Below are 12761 nucleotides of genomic sequence, written 5' to 3' on the forward strand. Positions count from 1 at the left end.
TTAGAGCCTCCCAGAGCGCCCTCTACCTGAATTGGCTCCACCATACCGGCCCCTAATTATCTATGGCCTTGGCATAATAATTAAATAAAGTGGAGCCAAATTGGCTTACATTACATTACATGGTAATAACAAAAAATACATATCCGACCAAGAATTTAAAGTTTTTTATATATATATATATTTCAATGACAATATTTTTCGTTGCTTTACTTTCTTCATGCAACATTTGCCCTTTTTACTTATATTTAAAAGGGAACAATAGAAATTATGGGTCATTCTCCAGCAACATGCATAGCTTTGTTACTGGTCTTTTGATGATATTTGCTTTTGTTTTGATTTCAACTGATCGAACCACTCCATACTTGTCTGGAAACACATTTATTATTTTTCCAATCATCCAAGAATTACGTGGAGCTGTAGAGTCTGCAATGACGACAATGTCTCCAACTTTTAGATTTCTTTTCAACTGATTCCATTTTTGTCTTTCTTGTAAGTTTGATAGATATTCTTTTGACCATCTCTTCCAAAAGAGATCTGAGATATATTGCGATTGTTTCCATCTTCGACGAGCATATACGTCTTGCTGGTCAAAGACACCAGGAGGAAGTGTTGGTTTGCGTTTTAGAGTGAGCAGATGATTAGGTGTCAATGGTTCCAGGTCATTAGGATCATCAGATACCTTCGTTATAGGTCTGTCGTTAAGAATGACTTCTGCTTCACATAACACCGTGAGTAAAGCCTCATCCGTGAGTGTCTGCTGATGTAAAACAGAACATAGCACTTTCCGAATCAGTCTGATCATACTCTCCCAAGCACCTCCATGGTGTGAAGCGTAAGGTGGATTAAATGTCCATTTAATGTCATCATACAAAAGTGTTTTTTCAATTTTGTCGTGGTTCACATCTGCAATCATTTTCTTTAGTTCCTTTTCAGCTGACGTGAAATTTGTGCCATTGTCTGAGCGAAAATGTGAGACCGGTCCTCTTCTGCACATGAAACGTCGTATTGCACTGATACATGAGTCTGTGTCCAACGAATGTGCCACCTCGATGTGGACTGCTCGGCTGACCATGCATGAGAATATTACTCCATATCGCTTTACATGAGAACGCCCATGCTTAACTTCAATGGGTCCAAAGTAATCGACTCCAACATTTGTAAATGGAGGCAAGTCCGGAGTTATTCTTTCTGTGGGAAGATCGGCCATTTTTTGTTGACACAGTTTTCCTTTAAACTTTTTGCAGAAAACACATTTGGACAAGATCTTTCTTGTTGTTGCATTTGCGTGAGTTACCCAGAACTTCTCTCTCAATTTGGAGAGGACGTGATTTCTTCCTGTGTGTTTTAATTGTTCGTGAATATCTTTGATGATTAAACTTGAAACATGTTGATCTTTTGCCAAAATGATCGGGTGTTTACTTTCTTCAGGCATTGCTGTTTTTGACAATCGTCCGCCAACTCTTAGCAAACCATCCTGTAGAACTGGGTTCAGCTTGTAAATGTGACTGTTTCCTTTGATGCCTTTTCCGTTAAACAATGCATTTTTTTCATTTGGAAACCTTTGGTTTTGTGAAAAACTTAAAATTGCACTTTCTGCTTTGTTCAAGTCTTCAGTAGAGATCTTTGCAGTTTTCTTGCAACCTTTGACTTTTCGTAGTTCTTGTTCAACATACGCTGGAGTGTTGTCTTGTAAGAGGGTTTTTCTCATTTTACTCAGTTCACCCAGAGTTTCTTTAATCTTCAATATCCAAGCAACAGCCGTTTTCAGCCTGTTCCAATCTGAGAAGTGAGTGATGAGTTTGTCAATTGGATTAATTTCCATTTGAGTTGTGAAAATTTCAGCTTTAATTTCAGGGTCATCCATTTCTAAATCTTCAAAGTTTATTTGATTCTTCTGCCAAGTTTGTTGCACATTCCACAAGAACTCGGGTCCAGTTAACCACGTCTTTGTATTCAATAGTTTGTGCATTGAAACACCTCGAGAAGTGATGTCGGCGGGGTTCTCCTTAGTTGGAATGTAGTGCCACTGGTCCGGGTTCGATGCTTTCCGGATGATCGAGATTCTATTTGCCACAAACGTTCGAAATCTTTTATTTTCATTATTAATGTATTTGAGAACAGTGCAACTGTCAGACCAAAAGGAGGACTCTTTACATGGAAGTTGCAACTCAACCTTGATCAGTTTGTCCACTTGTGTTGCTAGGACAGCCGCAGTCAGTTCTAGACGAGGAATTGTGACTGGTTTTAGTGGTGACACTCTGGCTTTACTAAGCAGGAAAGACACGTGTACTTGTCCTGTTTGATTTTCCAGTCGCAAATAGCTTACTGTGCCATAGCCATTGTTGCTGGCGTCTGCAAAATGGTGAATTTGAGCTTTGACAGGAAGGCCAAAATCAGGAGGTTTAATGCATCTGTCTGCTTCAAATGCGGATAGGTTTTCCAACTCTGATAGCCAATTGATCCATTGTTGCTTTAACTGTTGTGGAATCTCTTCATCCCAGCCATGATTTCTACGACAGAGCTCTTGCAGAATCAGTTTAGCTTGAAGTGTTGCTGGAGCCAAATAGCCGAGAGGATCATAGACTGAAGCAATCACAGAGAGCATTCCACGACGGGTAAGTTGTTTTATTTTCTCATCCATTGAGAAGATGAAGCGATCTTTTTCCAAGCACCACTGTAGCCCCAAGGCTCTTTCAGTTGGGAGTTTGTCTTTGTCCAAATCAAGCACTGTAACATGTTTTGAATGATCTTGCTCTGGTATTGCTTGAAGTAGTTTTCGATTATTGCTGATCCACTGTGTGAGATGGAATCCGCCTTTGTGACACAAATCACTGAGATCATGAGCGACTTTTATTGCTTCGCCAACTGAGGGCAAACTTTTCAAGCAGTCGTCAACATAGAAGTTTTTATTGACTGTTTGAACGACTTCACTTGTAAACTCCTCACAATGATCTTCTGCCGTTCTTCTCAAAGCATAACAGGAGCAACTCGGCGATGAAACTGCTCCAAACAGGTGCACAGTCATCCTGTATTCGGCAGGTTCCTTGTTCAAGTCTCCATCAGGCCACCATAGAAATCTGAGGAAGTCCTTGTGTTCGTCAGCAACTTTGACCTGATAGAACATTGATTTGATGTCCGACATGAATGCAAGTGGTTCTTGTCTGAATCTTATTAACACTCCAATCAATGTACTTGTAAGATTTGGACCTTGAAGAAGCTCGTCGTTCAAAGAAGTTCCTTTAAACTTTGCTCCGCAATCAAAAACAACACGTAGTTTTCCTTTACGTGGGTGATACACACCATGATGAGGAATATAGTAGATATTGTTCTGAGATGGTTTTAGTTCACTTTCAGGGACTAGTTCTGCAAAACCATTGTTCAATACTTCTTCCATGAATGCTGTGTATTCCTTGTGAAATGATTCATTTCTTTCCATTTTTCTTTTTAGACCATTGAGGCGCTGTTGAGCAACACACCTGTTGTTCGGGAGCTCAATGCTTGGATTTTTAAATGGCAACTTTAGACTGTAGTGCCCATTTTCAAACTTCACAGATTCCTCCATAATCTGCAGAAACTTTTTGTCATCTTGAGAAAACTCTTCCTTATCATCTTTGTTGAAATCTTTGAAATCATGTTCATACTGTTTTTCCAAGAGACTTTCCAGAGTGAGTACTGAAGTGCGATTTACAGTAGAACAATGACTGTGTACATCAGACTTGTCACCACAGCTTTCACTAGAGCCACTTACAACCCATCCCAACAGGGTCCTCGTGGCGTAAGGTCCTTCACCTTGGCTATTCACAACCTCCCAGGGTTCGTGAAACTTCGAGGCATCTGTGCCTATCAGCAGATCCACTTCAGCATCGATCTCAGGTAACTCAACTTGACACAGGTAAGTCCATTGCTTTATGTCTTCTTTTGTAATGACGTTGGCTGTGTTCACAGGCATTTGCTTTTGTGTGTAAACAACAGGTAAGTCATAAAACTCAGTTCCATCAAGACTTGTGATTTCCAAATCATTTAGAATGTATGTAGAAGTTGTTGTGGTTGGACTCATTGTTAGTAGACTGATCTTGGATTTCTTTCCCGTAAGATTCAGCTTTTTCATTAAACTCTCAGTGCAAAAGGTAGAAGTTGAACCGTTGTCCAAAAACGCATAAGTTTGAACAAGTTTGTTTCCCTTTTTAGACTTGACTGTAACAGGGAGTATTGAAAGTTTACCACAAATACCGGCCCCGGTATGGCTCACACATGACTGAGACGACACTGTGGTATTTGCAGTTGTACATGGCTGAATAACATTCGTGCTTACCGCTTTATCAACCTTTGTTACAGTGTGTAGAGCAGTAGGATGGCTCAGCTTACATTTGTTGCAAGACATGGGTTTATGGCATTGTTTAGCGAAATGACCCAGTCTCAGACATTTAAAACAAGCTCCCTTTTCTTTCAGAAAACTTATTTTGTCACGATGTTGCTTTTCATTGAACTGTTGACAGCTGTTGAGCATATGAGTTTGTGAACAAAACAAACATTTGAATGTATTTGCATTACTTTCTTTGCTTCTTTCACTTTTATCCTTGATTTGTGGGTTACTAGTTTGACACACATTGACTGCAAAGTTGTCATGTCTTGGCTTTGGTTTGAACAGTTCTGTTGCTTTAACAGGCTTAGTACGGTCCACATTTTGCGTTTGTATGTCTCCAAAAATTGGATCTGAAATTATCCTTAGTTGTCGTTCAACAAAGTTCACAATGTCATTAAAGTTTAGTCTGCGGTGGTTGGCTTCTTGAATATCACATGCCACGTTCCTGAATTGTTCTTTCATTTTATATGGGAGTTTTGAAATGACAGTTTTCATGTTTGATGACATGTTCAGTTCATTAAGGTTTGTGAGATCAGACATCGCGTTGTTGCACCCACGAAGAAATAATGCATAGTCTTGTAAGAGAGACACGTTTTCAACTTTGATGACTGGCCAGGTAAGTACTTTGTGCATATATGCATTTGTGAGTCTCGTTTCATTCCCAAAATGTTCATTTAATAATGTCTTTGCCTTTTCAAAGCCAACTTCAGGAGCCATGTGTAAACAAGACTGAATCAGTTCCTTAGGACGCCCCCTTGTGTACCTTTCCAAAAAGTACAGACAGTCACCTTTGTTTGCACATTTATCTTCCACACAATGTTTAAACGCTTGGATGAATACTGTGAACTTGAGTGGATCTCCGTCAAAAATCGGGATGTCTCTGGCTGGAAGCTGTGCAGCATTTTGTTGTTGTATTAGCAGATCTGAAATGTCATTTTGCTTTTGGAGAAATTGAACCAGCTCTGGTAATTGTACAGGTGAGTTTGCAGGTAAGTTTTGAGTCCCTTGAATGTTTGGCTGGACAGTAGGAGCAAAAGTTCTTGTTTGCAGACTTTTTGGTTTGGTTGCAGGAGTTATTTCAACTTGAACAGGTTTCGTTTCAGTGGTAGGAGTGGTGATGCTTTTCCTTGTCTTTGAAAGGTAGGAGTTCATGCCATCGCTGTATTTCTCCAGGACTGCAAGTTCGGCATCAGCAGCTTTAATTTCAGCCTCCAATTCCACCGTTTCAATTTTCTTCCTCATTTCCTCCTGTTGTGCTTCCCACTCCTGTTTTTCTTTTATTTCTTTAGCTTCACGCTCTTGTTTTTGCTGTATTGACATTTGTTGAAGTTTGTGTATTTCTTGTAATGCAGTTTCTTTGGCAATTAAGGCTGCCCTTTTTGCCTCTGCTTGGACCCTTAAAGTTGAGGATCTGGTGGAGCGATTTGATTTTGAGGATTTGAAGCTCACATTAGATGCACTGTCCCCTGGTTTTATATCATCTGCATGTTTAAGTTCATGCTCATTTTGGCTGTATTCAGTATTCGTTGTACCCTTCAAATACTCTGTCACAGACTCAACACAGTCAGTAACACTTAGAAGTTTTGCTTTAAACCACACTTCATTTTTGTCTTTGTCAGAAGCAGGTAAAAACTCCAATAAACATTCATGTGCATCTTTGGCATCATTAACAAGAATTTCATATTGAGAAAAGATACCTTTGACTTCATCACATGACCCATTATCAGACATCAACTTACATATTTGTTCTTTAACATTAGCAGCTTTATTCAACAGAGATTTCCTTCTTTTTTCCAGTTCATCAATTTTTGCAAGAAGTGCTTTTTTTGTTAATTTAATCACTCTTTTGCTTTCAACAACCTCAGTTTTTTCACATACGTCATTGCCACCGTCTAACAAAAGTGGCAACCCAATGTCACTCATTTTGCAATCAAAATTGAGTTACTTTATACAGTTCAAAACAAAAATGCAGGTATAGCTTTATAAACAAAATAGACCGACCCTTTAAATGTATACCTTTATAAATCAGTCTTTAATTTATTCTTCTTTGTTTTTAGTACAGTTCAGTCGTCTTCACCAATGCGCATTGGAATTACGTAAGCTTTTTTAATTTAGGCTTATTTAATTCATTGGTTTAGTTCGTGTGCACACATTTTATTCAATGGCCATTTATTTTATAACCGTAGCGCCTTTTGTACCTCAAATTTGAAGAACATCGCATAGGCTACTGCAGGCGGCAGGCCAGACGCGCCCGCAGAATCTCTATAGCCGCTCCAAGAACGATTTGCCGACTTGGTTCGGCTCTCCACACGTCTACTTCTTGGCCGCCCTAGGCACGACCTTGCCGACTCGGTTCGGCACCGACCGTCCCTCCTCCGGCCCCGTTCACCGAGCTCCGTGGCTCCGCGATCCGTCTCCAGCGAAACCCAGCGCCTCCGTGGCTCCGTTTCGCTCTCCGTCTCCAGCGAGATGGCTCCTCTTACGCACCAGGTAGACCCAGTCTGTCCCGGTGGCTCCGCCGCTGCGCCAAGCCCACCTCGGTCAACACGCTCCGTGGCTCCGGTAAGACCCAGTCCCCCAGCGTTTCACCACGAGCTCCTCGACCCACCACGCCCGGTAGTTTCCAGGTCGCGTAGGCTCTTTGCACCCAGTGCTTAGTCTGCCAGGTGGTCTTCAGCGTAGGCAGCGGTAGGCGAGTGCCGTTTTTACTTCTCCAACATCACGATGAGAGTTGGTTTTGACATAATGTGGTGGCGTATTTTAAACGTTGGCAGAACGCGTGCTGGCTATGTGCAGGTGATTACTGTGAGAGAAAATAAGTAACAGAGTATTGTAGATGTCCAGTCGGATATGCCAATCCATTTATTTTAGGCAACAAAATGATGAAATGAAAAGAACTTACAGTTTGGGTAATTAGATTAATACACAGCACACGCACGCTCAAAACCATTGGCCTCCATTACACCACACCTGGTGCTGGATTGGCGCACCCTTTAACCTTTTTGGGGTTAGAGCCTCCCAGAGCGCCCTCTACCTGAATTGGCTCCACCACCTTTATTGTATTTTTTTTTGTAATTAATAAAGACATGTATGCATGTATGACACAAACTGCCGTTAACGTTACGTCAAACGAACGTTAACAAAACGTGGTTAGCTAAACAAACAAAACAAAGTTATCAAAGTAACAATATACATGTTAATGATCATTCATACCTGTGAAATGTTGAAAAGTGATTCCCTGTTGTCTCGTATATTAGAACCGCCCCGTGGATGGATCTGTGGTCCGGGTCCGGGTGAGCTCCTGCCAACGTCACCTCAATCCCCAGTGGGGCGTTCAAGTGTTGGGGATTCCCCGTGAAAGGTAAAGGCAGCCTATGTGACATAGAGCGTGCTATGACACGTTTCACGGCATCTATAACCTGTTTCTTTGTACATCGTTAGCCACATAGCATAACTGCCTAAGTCATTTTGTAGCTATTGTTAAAATGGCAATAAGAGAAAAACAATGTGTTTCCTATAAAACGTCTTTTTACATGTTTTCCAAAATCAAAACAAAAATGAGTTGGGCAATTATGCTATGTGGCTAACGACATGTTATAAGACAGTGCAGTGGTTCTCAACCTTTTGGAGCCACGACCTCCATTATAACAGTTATAACAGTTAACTGGGCTCGTGACCCCCGTCCGGGTCACATCATGGGAGACGGGGGAAAAAAACATTTGACTAAATAAAATGTATTAAATTACGAACAAATGATGGCACAAAAAATAACACGCACATGCCCCAATAAAATAATGATAATAATAAAAAAAAAAAAAAAATCTACAATACATGATCTGGCGACGCCCCAAATTGTTCTTCTCAGAGAACCATTGAGATAGTATTTCATGTTCATTAGATGTGTATTTGTGTAGGAAAAATATGTTTTACACATCACAAAAATTGTAATAAGAATATTCGTGTTTTATTCCAGAAAGAGATTGTATCTACTCCCCATGTTGTATCATATTGGACCCAATTTGTAGGTATTATTTCATGGAAAAATGTAAGGATATACTTCCCAACAAATGTCTGATAACAAAGTAAAAGAGGTTTCATACAAAATCATCCATACGTTTTATCCAGTTAATTCTTCTATGACTAAATTCAAAAGGGACATTGACAGTGGCGCAGATGGTAAAGCGGGTCGTCTTGTGATCGGAAGGTCGGGGGTTCGAATCCCACCTCCTGAACGTGCACACTGTCGGTGTGTCCTTGGGCAAGACACTTCACCCACATTGCTCCCAGTGTCTGCGTGCATTGTTGTATGAATGGGTGAGTGGATCCTTGCTTTGAGTGCCTAATGTAGGTGGAAAAGTTGAGTCCATTTACCTGCTCTTTTTGTGGACATCACAAGAAATTCTGGAAGGACTGGACTTCACAATGAAATGGGACGTTGTTTTTTGTTTCTTCAGAAAGCAAAAGAATGAATTTATTTTTTTATTAATTTACTCATCCTTTTGTCCAAATTTTATATCCACGAATACAAATATTCTAAGCAGAAACCCAACTGTACACATTTTAATAACAATACTCTCTCATATATAAATATTTTGGAAGGTTCTGATTACAAAAAGGCTCTGAATATTTGCTCAAAGTACAATATATTTGTAACTGTATAATTGTGTTGTACAACTTTATATATATAATTGTATTGTACAATTGTATATACCCCCCGGCATACTCTGTATACACACGTTATAACAATATACAAAACAAAAAGATGTGTATTTGTGTATCCGACCCACAAAAATCAGAAACTTGAATGTGATTTTCCTCAGAGGTCACTTTTATATGTTACTTTGTATTGAAGCCTAAGGTAATAAAATCTCCAAAGGTCTGTACTTTCATCAGTGATTTCTAACAAGGCTTTGGCCTCCCATAAATGTGGACGATGTTGACAAAAGTTGAAAACATCTGACTTTTGAACGATATTCTAATTTTCCGAGTTTCACCTGTAGGGTGTGTGAATATGGGGAAAGTTGTAACACCACCAATTCCACCACTCAGGGATAAGATAGGAGCCAAATGATAATGTCAGTGTTTGTTTACCCACTTCCTCCCTGATCCCACATGATGGTTGTCAAGCTTGTAAACCGGTTCATGCAGATTCTAGAGAAGAAAAAAAAAGATTTTGAGATAAGAAAGTACATTTTTTGAGCAAGACTATATTTGTTTAGTGCTTATACTATTGCACATACAACCATAAGACTTACATTATGTTAAATGAATGCATGTTAATGAACAGTTGCACATGAGCACTGTAAATATGTTAGCTAATCTCAAACCATTATGCTAATAGCTAGCTAAACAATGGCTGACAGGGGTGAGGTGGGTTGCAACACAGCCACCCCTTTACATACAACTAATGGCACTTTCTTGATTTGAATACTTTTACAGAATGCCTAGACGGTGAAAAAGAAAGACTGACGGAGGAATGCCTTCAGATGTTTTTTAAAAAAGCATCTGAAGAGGTCACAAAGAAGGGCAAGTCTGTCAGATCAGCCCCCAGGGGGAAGTGTTGGCTGGATATTTGACTCAGGCAGCAGACCTGTATGTGGACTGACTGCACGTGAGGTATAAGCATAAGACAGGTTTGAGAGAGACATATCTGCAGTGTTCTCTTATTCCAATAAACCTCTTTTTGAAGTACATAACATTGCGTGGCCTCTGTTTTTGCTTCTTTTCTTTAACTATTACAACCTATACCCATGTGTTACAACCCACCCTGGTAGTGGGGTAGGTTGTAACAAATGACCACCATGTATTTCACATCACTTCAGGAGGTCTGTGATATTCATGCGGAGGTTTGAATTGGTGCCATTTGTAGTAAACAATTGTGGGCACTTTGTATGAAAGTTTGAGAACTCTAGCTCAAAAATTCAGTGAGTTACAGGCGTTGAAGCAAAACGTGTTAAAAGCACACCCGGTCTCCCCTACATTACGATCGAGCGCCACTTCCTCTTTTTATTTCTATGTCTTTATTTATGTCATTAACTTAAAAATTCAATACATTTTTGTCTTTCCCAACAGTTCATTAAATTGCTGCTTCACGGAAATAAAATTATAATTATAACTTGAAAACAGATGTTTCCCAATTAATGTCTTCCAGATGTCTAAATCATCAAGTCATATTTAGGGTACAAACGCATTAAACCCAGTCATAAGCAAAATTGTCCTGGCAACAATCTTGAAGGGGTTAGAAGAGCTTAGTCTGCTGGTTAGTTAGTTGTGTAAATATTAATAAAAGATCTTAATGGCTGACATTAGGGCTGAAACAACTAATTGATTAATCGACAACTAATCGATTACTAAAATAGTTGTCAACTATTTCAGTAATCGATTAATCGTTTTCTAGTGAACACAGACTAAAGTAGAGCAAAAAAGACATGGAAATTATGTATTTTGGATGAAAACCTACTTTGTTTTTAAGGTTAGGGTCTGCAGTGTTTTGTACATTGTAAATTTCATAAATATCTGTCTTTGTCTCGTCCAATCAGAAAGCAGAATTAGCACAAAGAGCCTCCTACAAACGTTTACTTTAAGTTTACTCCATCAACATGTCCTCAAGCGGCGTCACTTTAGCTTATGTGATAAAAAAAATGGAAAAAATACAATTTCCACGCACCTTTCACAGCCAAGCGATTAATCGATTAATCGTAAAAATCATCGGTAGATTAATCGATTACCAAAATAATCGTTAGTTGCAGCCCTAGCTGACATTGACATTTTTGACTTGTATACTTTACTTCCTCAGACGTTCCACTGTGTTGGTCAGTGAACGGAATTTGGGCTGTTCCTCTAAATTAGAGGTTTTCAAAAAATGTTGGACAGGCGGCCCCTTACTAAACAGACTAAACATTCCAGGGGCCCCAAACATCCCTCCAGGCGTTTAAAATAATGCAAAAAATACCTCTTTTGAGAATGGCGTCTCTAATAAGGTGCGACTAAATATATACGTTTGAAATGCCTGAAAACCTCCTACCCTTTGATCAAAGGCAAACCATTTCTAGTTCAGATTGGGGTTGTGATGTAAGACCCTGCGTGTAGAGTTTTCATGAGCAGCTGAGAGGTCACTCTAACCGCTCCAGCGAATTCAGAGGAGCAGCGATTAAGTGGACACGATGTGTGATGTAGTGTAAACGACAGGGCTTCTGATACTAGCATAGCCTACTCCTGGTTTGTAACAGTGCAATAATCCTCCTGGAGCCCTTTGTAGCATGCACGGCACACATAATCAAGGTGGGCATGTAAAAACATCACAAGGAATGTCATGGAACACAATAAAATTACATCTATGCTTTTGCAAGGGGGGGTTTGGAACTTCCATAAGGAAAAACTGATTCCTATAGAGTAGAAACAAATATATTTCTGCCATGTGTGGGATCAAAATCCCTCCGAGTACCAAGGGATTTCTGACTCTTGCTGTTCAAAAACTGTTTACATGAATCTAGTTAATTAAGTACACGTAAATGTATGTTGGTAAAAATAAATAAATAAAGTTGCAGAATAAAATAGACGTACCTACAAGTGAGGTGCTGAAGACTCTGCACTGACACAATATCTGACTCCGACACGCTTGTACTTCATAGATTAAAAGCATGTGCGCAATTTTATACACTTTTTGTACAACATATTTGCACAGAAGTATTGAAGTGGATTTCAGCTTTGCTTTAAAAAAAACCAACAACCTTGAAACTGTGGGGTTTTATAAATAAACTAGCTGAGACCCGGCCTTCGGCCGGGCCTCGCTAGTCTCCACATTTGATAGTCTGAGATTGTGAGTGATTACAAAGAAATGTCCAACCCGTCACACAGTTCAGCTGTAGACCAGTGGTTCCCAACCCATTCCAAAAACTATGGCCACTACAAATGAGTAAAAGAATGAAGGCAAAAAACAATTTCAAACAAACTGCAATTGGAGTGTTTGATGCACCCGCACTCCTTTCTTATAAACTACGACAATATTTTCGCTAAACTCGGGGAACAGGATTCAAGAGACAGTGGAATAATTATGGATAAATATTAGGGGTTCAGCTCTAACGGTTTGGTTCACGGTGCAGGACCCGTGGTTTGGTGCATCACGGTAGTGTACAATAAAAAAAATAATGAGTAGGTTTTGAACTGAAATAGCCTAATGATCGTTATTAGACAGTATTTATAACCTTACAATAAAATTGGCAATGCTTTCAAAGCTGCTTTAGAATAAAATGTACCTCTGGGCTCACAATACGTGAAAGCAAAATAGAAAAGAAATGGTCCAGCAGCAAAGAGAAAAAAAAAGAAAAAAAACTACGCAGTGCAGGCCATGCGCTCGTTAAGTTGTAGTTTCATTTTCGCTTTTACTCACACGGAGGAT

The sequence above is a fragment of the Gobius niger genome (genome assembly GCF_951799975.1).
Source record: "Gobius niger genome assembly, chromosome: 2".
Taxonomy (NCBI): Eukaryota; Metazoa; Chordata; class Actinopteri; order Gobiiformes; family Gobiidae; genus Gobius; species Gobius niger.